This window comes from Callithrix jacchus, chromosome 2 (genome assembly GCF_049354715.1).
Source record: "Callithrix jacchus isolate 240 chromosome 2, calJac240_pri, whole genome shotgun sequence".
Classification (NCBI taxonomy): domain Eukaryota; kingdom Metazoa; phylum Chordata; class Mammalia; order Primates; family Cebidae; genus Callithrix; species Callithrix jacchus.
Window position 1 is genome coordinate 171,240,047 of NC_133503.1, and position 7,988 is coordinate 171,248,034.

Below are 7,988 nucleotides of genomic sequence, written 5' to 3' on the forward strand. Positions count from 1 at the left end.
TGAGAGATGAAGAAGGCAGACCTCTACCCATGAAACTCCAGGAAAAGGAACAAGACAAATAAAAGGGCTATTATTCAAATGTTAGTCCTGACCACAGGATGTGCTTAGGGAAAATTTAGAAAAAAATTGGGAATGTTCATTATTACCTTAATAAGTACAGACAGACAGATAATTGAGTTTGTACAATTCGTGTCAGACCCATTTTGCCAAAACACTGTCAGAAATGTTCAAGCCAACCAATCAGCTACTACTTGTTTCCACAGTGGTATGGTCAGACCAACCCCAGGCTTCCAGCCTGTAAACCAGAAAAAATTCTAAGGCCCCCAACAATCTGAATGAGCCCTTCCTTTCAGCCAAGGGCATTCCAAATTTAACCTGAAAAACTTGTTCAGGCCATGATGGGGGTGGGGGTTGGAATGCCATATTTTACCCTCTTCCCTTTTGGAATCCAGGAAAAGCTGACCAGCATTAACTTCAACACAAATCTTAAGTCTGTTAAGAAACACCTACAATCTATTCTTTCTGAAGCTTGCTACTTGGTGGCTTCATCTGCATGATAAAGCCTTGGTCTCCACAACTCTTCATAATCCAGACATTCCTTTCTATTGATAATAACTCTTTCAACCAATTGTCAATCAGAAAGGTTTTATATCTACCTGGAATGACCTGGAAGCCCCCCCATTCCACTTCAACTTATCCCACCCTTCCAGATCAAATCAATGTAAATCTTACATGTATTTGATTGAGGTTTCATGTGTCCCTAAGATGTATAAAACTAGGTTGTGCCCTGACTGCCTTGGGCAAATGTTCTCAAGATCTCCTGAGGATGTCACAGGCCATTGGTCACTCTCTACAGAAAGGCTGCTTAACTTCTCATCTGGTGGTGGCAAGCACTAAAATACGGATTTTAACAGAATAGCAGTAAAAATGCGTCAGTGATTTAAGTTGAAAGCAGTACATTGGTACATGGCTGTTGTACCCAGTATCAGGAATGTACAAATGTCTTTTTATTCAAAAATACAAAATAAATTATCTGTAGGCATGGACAATGGCAGCAATAAACCGTTATGTATTTTGTCAACTGAAACCAGAAACTGATGATTATAGCGATGTCTTAAACATCAGCCAGCCTTTCCTTCATTTTCTCCAACTGACTTCTCTGAAGTTATTGGTGAGGAACACTGCCTTGGACTTCCTGTCACAGTTCATTAATAAAGGTAAAGCACTGTTCTAGGAGTTAGAACATGCCACCTCCCATTCCACCCATTGCACCCATTCCAGGGTCCTTCTCTTCTTTAGGAATTTCTGTGACTGCAACTGCTGCTGTAGTTAACAGAGAGGCCACACCAGCAGCATCCAATAAATCAGTTCTCACAACCTTTGTTGGGTCAATAATTCATTTTTCCACCATATTCACAAAATCTCCAGCCATAGCATCATAACCAACTTCTGAGGAACTTTGCCTAATTTTCTCAACTATCAAAGATTCCTCAACACCTACATTCTTAGCAATGGTCATTGCTGGAATTTTGTGCATTCTTTAAATAATTTCTATACCAATTTTTGATCTTCATTAGCTAGAGTCCAGCTTTGGCTGGAGTGTACCAAAGCAGGACAAAACTCCCTCCCAAAACAATGCCTTATTCAACAGCAGCTCTTGTAGCGTTAAGGGCATCCATAACTCTGTCTTCTTTTTATTTATTTCAACAACACTTGTCCCACCAACCTGCAGCACAGCTACTCCACCTGAAAGTTTTGCCAGCCATTCATTCAGTTTCTCCTTCTCATATTCACTAGTTGTAACATCTAGCTGCCCAATGATATCTTGAATAGGTTTTTCAATTAGAGCCTTGTTACCTTTTTATTTTAAGAGCTTGGCATCATCTTTGGTCACAATGACCTCCCCAACTTTTCCAAAGTCATGATGCTGAACATCTTCAAGATTTAAGGTCAACCCCTCTTCACCAAACACTGCATCACCAGTAGCAATAGTCATATCTTTAGGCTGGTTCTTACTGTTGTCACCAAACCCTGGAGCCTTAACTGCCGCAACCTGAAGACCAACCTTTAGCCTATTCAAGACAAATGTACTCAGAGCTTCTCCATCAATGTCTCCAGCCATTATGACCAAAGCCTTACAGTGAGCACTGGCAATTTCAAGAGCAGGTACAATGGACTGGACGCTAGAAATTTTCTTTTCACTCAACAGAACATAGGCATCCTGGAATTCATGTTTCTGACCTTTTGACATATTAATAAAGCATGGAGAAATATAGCCTCAATCAAACTTCATGCCTTCAACAATTTCTAGTTCATCATTCAGTGTTTTTCCATCCTTTACTGTGATGACACCCTTTCTTCCAACCTTTTTCATAGCATCAGAGATGATACTCCCAATTTCTTTGTCTCCATTTGCAGAAATTGTAGCAACCTGTGCAATTTCTTCGGGGGTGGTCACAGGTTTAGACTGCTTTTTAAGTTCAACAATTACAGCATCAATGGCTAACATCACACCTCTCCTGATTTCCATTGTATTAGCACCTTTGCTAATCTTCTTGAAGCCTTCCTTGGCAATAGAGTGTGCCAGTACAGTAGTCATGGTAGTGCCATCCCCAGCCTCTTCATTTGTGTTATTGGTAACATCTTGAAGAAGGTTAGCTCCAGTATTTTTATATTTATCCTTTTAGTCAGTGGACTTTGCAACAGTCACACCATCTTTTGTTACTTTGGGACTTACCCAGCTTTGCTCAATAATCACTGTTATTAGCCCCATTGTAACAGCTATGGCATCGGCTAAAAGATCCATACCTAGAAGCATTAAGACTCAGGCATCTGCACCAAATTTTACATCTTTGGCATAAGCCCGAGTGAGATGAGGAGCCAGGACCCTGGAGCCAGACGTTTTCTCATCTGGCAAAAGACTGTGGGTAACTGGAGCATTTCTGCAGGGCAGCGGCAGGGCATGTACATGGAAAGGCAGGTCATCAGCAGTAAGTGAGGCCTCTTCAAATATTTTTTCAGAGTTTGACCCTTTTCTTCAACAAGCCTCGTGTAAACCAAAGGTTCAACCAACACCAAGACTATCTTTTAGGGTGGTGATTCTGACATTCAAATGTCAAAAAGAGACCCTTTAGAAAAGGCAATTTGGAAATAACCATTAGATCTCTGCAGAGCAAAACCTCTCTTCTCACAGGTGACATGGGTACAGATGGACACTCCCTTTCAAAGATGTAGCTTACCCTTTGCCCTTTCTTATTCCATGCTGATTTTCAGCTTGACTGAGCTGTCATGTACGTGACATGTCATGACTCAGCCATGTACCAGCACCTTTCAGGTGGGCATCACAGGAAAGCCAATACCTGGGCTCTGCATTAGGTACATTTTCAATAATTTCTGCAGCTACGGATATTGTCTAAACATCTGGGCACCACAGCCCAGCCAAGTTGTTATCATTCCAAACCTTTTAATTACAGAGACAGAAATCCACTACATTAAATAATTCACAAGAGAATTATAGAACGTGACTAATACACTGCCTCAACTATCTTAAAAATGTATATGCATACATATTTGCATATATGTACATATATAAATATATTTGTAACTATAAATTTGCTAATAATAAATATCTGTCTCCCCATTAAAGTATAAACTTCTTGAGTGCAGAGATAAAGTCAAATGGAGCCCGAAAAATGGGAATGACTTTCTGACTAAATGAACCAATGAAGAATTTCCAGCAAACAAATGTACTCTATTTCCATCTAGTTACCATGCCTTAGCTATAAATAGCTTTCCCAAAATGTCCTGACCTTTCAATTTGGATGATACAGTGTTTTAAAAATATTTTGGATCTTGTTATTTATCTCAGAAGTGACCAACAGCCCCAGCTGCTGTGCCCCGAAATCCATCATTGGGTCCTGTGGAGACTAGCCTGTCCACAGGCTGCTCCCTGCCGATGGCTGAGTGTGGAAGGGATAACAGGCAGGCCCATTTCTGAGATGAGTGACTTTGATGAGAGAACTCCCCATCAGCCTTGCAAAACATCCTTAGAACTGTAATGCAGTCTCAAACTTTCACATTCAACCTTCTTTCCCTTGCTGCTTCTGGAAGCAGAGAAAAACCTCTGTTTCACACCCAGTGAAGCACAGGGAAGCAGCAAATTAAAAGAGAATCTGCATCAGAAAAAAAAAAAAAACAAAAAAACCATGGCTTCCAGGTGTGCAGGTGGCTAAGGCCCAAGAGTCCCTGAGCCCCTCCTAGGCCCAGAGGGGCACAGAAGAACACCTGAGTTTTCTATGCCCTCTCTAAGGGCATAACTTAGCTATAATCCTCAAGTATAAACTTTCTCCCAGGAACTTAGTTGTGATGCTGGGAAAAATGATGGGAAAAGGTAGCCTCCTGAAATGGAATAATTTCATTTTTGAAATGATTGAATTAGTACTCAATTAGCCAAAGGTGTTGTCTATTGGCACTATTGTTTCCAGTTCCAAGGGTAATGACAGCTAGAAATATGAATTTGGTTTAAGTTTGGAATGAATTAAGAAAATGAGATTTTGCAGATTAGTGTCATGACCTTGAAAAATTGTATGCTGTAGATATATATTCATGCTTATTGATGCAGTGGAGGATACAGACAGATGCATAGGATTTGCCTGGCAAGGGAAGTATGTGGATGCAGCCATGTCCGTGGATGTGGTGAGTGCAGCAATACTGATAGAGGTGAGTGCGCTGAGAAAAAGAGGGTGTGCCTTTGTTGACTTTGGTGTCCCCAGTGCCTAGAGAGTGCCTGGTACTTTGGAGGTGTTCAGTATGTATTGGTTCATTAAATTGGTTGAATAAATGGATGCTATATAAAGGAAAGTTGCTGTTGGGCCAACCTTGCTGGAGTAGAAGATGAGGTGGAAGCACTGCATGCTGAGGCTGAAATGCAAGCAGATCAATAGATGATGGAACATGTGCTTAGAAGGGGAAATTTTGGAGGCATTTAAACAGGTGTGATGGTTAATTTTATGTTTCAACTTGGCTGGGCTGTGGTGCCCAGATGTTTAGACAAACACTAGTCTGATGTTGCTCTGAAGATATTTTTTAGATATGATTAACATTTATTTAATTAATTTTTTAAAATTTCAACTTTTATTTTAGATGCAGGAGATATATATGCAGATTTGTTATATGAGTATATTGCACCCAGGTAGTGAGCATAGTACCCATAGTACCCATGTAGTTTTTCAATCCATGGGCCCCTCCCTCTCCCTCTAGTAGTCTGTAGGGTCTATTGTTCCCATGTTTATGTCCATGTGAGCTCAATGTTTAGCTCCTACTTTTGATTAAGAATATGTAGTATTTGGTGTTCTGTTCTTGCATTAATTTACTTAGAATTATGGCCTCTAGTTCCATTTACATTGCTGCAAAGGATATTATTGTATTCTTTTTATGGCTGCATAGTATTCCACGGTGTAAATGTATCACATTTTCTCTATTCAGTTCATCACTGATGGGCACCTAGGTTTTTGCCATTGTGAATAACACAGCAATGAACATGTAAGTCCATGTGTCTTTTTGGTATAACAATCTGTTTTTCATACTCAGTAATGGGATTGCTAGATCAAATGGTAGCTCTCTTTTAAGTTCTCTGAGAAATCTCCAAACTACTTTCCACAGTGACTGAAATATTTGCATTCCCACCAACAGTGTGTAAGTATTCCTTTTTCTCTGCGGCCTCACCAGCATCTATTGTTTTTTGACTTTTTCATAGCCATTCTGACTGGTGTGAGATGGTATGTTATTGTGGTTTTGATTTACATTTTTCCTATGATTTGCAATGAGCATTTTTTCATGTTTCTTGGCTGCTTGTATGTCTTCTTTTGAGAAGTGTCTGTCCATATCCTTTGCCCATTTTTAAATGGGATTATCTGTTTTTTGCTGGTTGATTTGTTTAAATTTCTTACAGATTCTGGATATTAGTCCTTTGTTGGGTGCAGTTTGTGAATATTTTTTCCCAGTCTGTTGGTTGTCTGTTTACTGATAGTTTCTTTTGCTGTGCAGAAGCTCTGTAATTTAATTGGGTCCTACTTTTCAATTTTTATTTTTGTTGCAATTGCTTTTGGGCACTTAGCCAAAAATTCTTTGCCAAGACCAATTCAGTAAGGGTTTTTCCTGGGGTTTTCACAATTTTAAGTCTTGTATTTAAATCCTCAATGTGATTAACATTTAAATCAGTAGGCTTGGAATAAATTATTTTACCCTCTGCAATGTAGATGGGCCTCATCTAATCAGTTGAAAGCCTTAAGAGAAAAGACTGAGGTTTCCTGAAGAGCAAACAATTCTGTCCCCAGACTGCCTTTGAACTGAAGACTGCAACGTTGACTCTTGCTGAAATTTCCAGTCTTCTGTCCTTTCCTGTGGGTTTCAGACTTAACTCTTATAATCACATTAGGTGATTTGAAACACATTTTTTCTCTTAAAATGTAACCATCATGGGAAGGCTAATGCCTCAGTCTTTGGCTTATTAGTAAACACAATGATTCTGTCTCCTCATATAGAAGAAGAAGGCTGCATGGAAACAGCAGACCTTTGTGAGGAAGAGGTAAGAAGGAAACTGAAGTAAAAGAGAGGTCCACAAAGCCCCCTCTAACTGTGAAGTACAGTCATTTGCTGCATAATGACATTTTGGTCAATGACAGGCCACACATGTGATGGTGGTCTCATAGGATGATAAAGGAGCTGAAAAATTCTATTACCTAGTGATGTAGCCATCGTAACATTGTAGCACAATGCATTGATCACATTTGTGGTGATGATGGTGAAAACAAACCTTCTGCACTGCCAGTTGTGTAAAAGTAGAGCACATACAATTCTGTACAGTGTAGAATACCTCATAACAATAGTACCCATATGTTACTGGTTTAGGTATTTGCTATACTGTATTTTTATCATTATTTTAGAGTGTACTTCCACTTATAAAAAGAAAAATTAACTGTGAAACAGCCTCAAGCAGGTTCCTTAGAGGTATTCCAGAAGAAGGCGTTGTTACCACAGGAGATGACAGCTCCATGTGTGTTATTGCCCCTAAAGACCTTCCAGAGGACAAGATGTGGAGGTAGAAGACAGTGATACTCATGATTTTGACACTGCTAGGCTAATGTGTGTGTTTTTGTCCAGTTTTAACAAAAACGTTTATATTTTTTGACAATACTTTAAAAATTGTTTTTAAAATTTGATTTAACTTTTATTATAGGTTTAAAGGAACACGTGAAGGTTTGTTGCATAGTTAAACGTGTCATTGGGGTTTGTTGTATGTATTATTTCATCAAGATATTAAGCCCAGTACCCAACAGTTATCTCTTTTGCTCCTCTCCCTCCCCTCATGCTCCCCCTGAAGTAGATTCCAGCGTCTGTTATTTCTTTCTTTGTGTTTATAAGTTCTTATCATTTAGCTCTCACTTATAAGTAAAAACATGAGGTAGTTTTCTGCTCCTTCATTCATTTGCTAAGGATAATAGCCTCCAGCTTCATCCATGTTCCCACAAAAGACATTATCTTAGTCTTTTTATGGTTGTATGGTATTTCATGGTGTGCATGTGCCACATTTTCTTTATCCAATCTGTCACTGATGGGCATTTAGGTTGATTCCATGTCTTTGCTATTGTGAACAGTGCTGCAATGAACATTTGCATGCATGTGTCTTTATGATAGAATAATTTATATTCTTCTGGGTATATACCCAGTAATGGGATTGCTGGGTCAAATGGTAGGGCTGCTTTTAGGTCCTTGAATTGCCACACTGCTTTCTACAATGGTTGAACTAATTTACACTTCTACCAACAGTGTATAAATGTGTTCCCTTTTTCCCACAACCTCACCAGCACCTATTATTTTTTGACTTTTTAGGAATAGCAATTCTGACAGGTGTAAGATGATATCTCATTGTGGTTTTGATTTGCATTTTTCTAATGATCAGTGATTTTTGAGCTTTTTTCATATGCTTT

The 7,988-nt window shown here is 39.2% G+C and overlaps 1 pseudogene; it reads right to left on the bottom strand.

Annotated features, from left to right (window-relative positions):
- Positions 1-1,237: 1,237 nt before the first annotated feature.
- LOC100405325 (60 kDa heat shock protein, mitochondrial pseudogene) lies at positions 1,238-2,940 on the bottom strand (annotated as a pseudogene).
- Between the last annotated feature and the right edge of the window lie 5,048 nt (positions 2,941-7,988).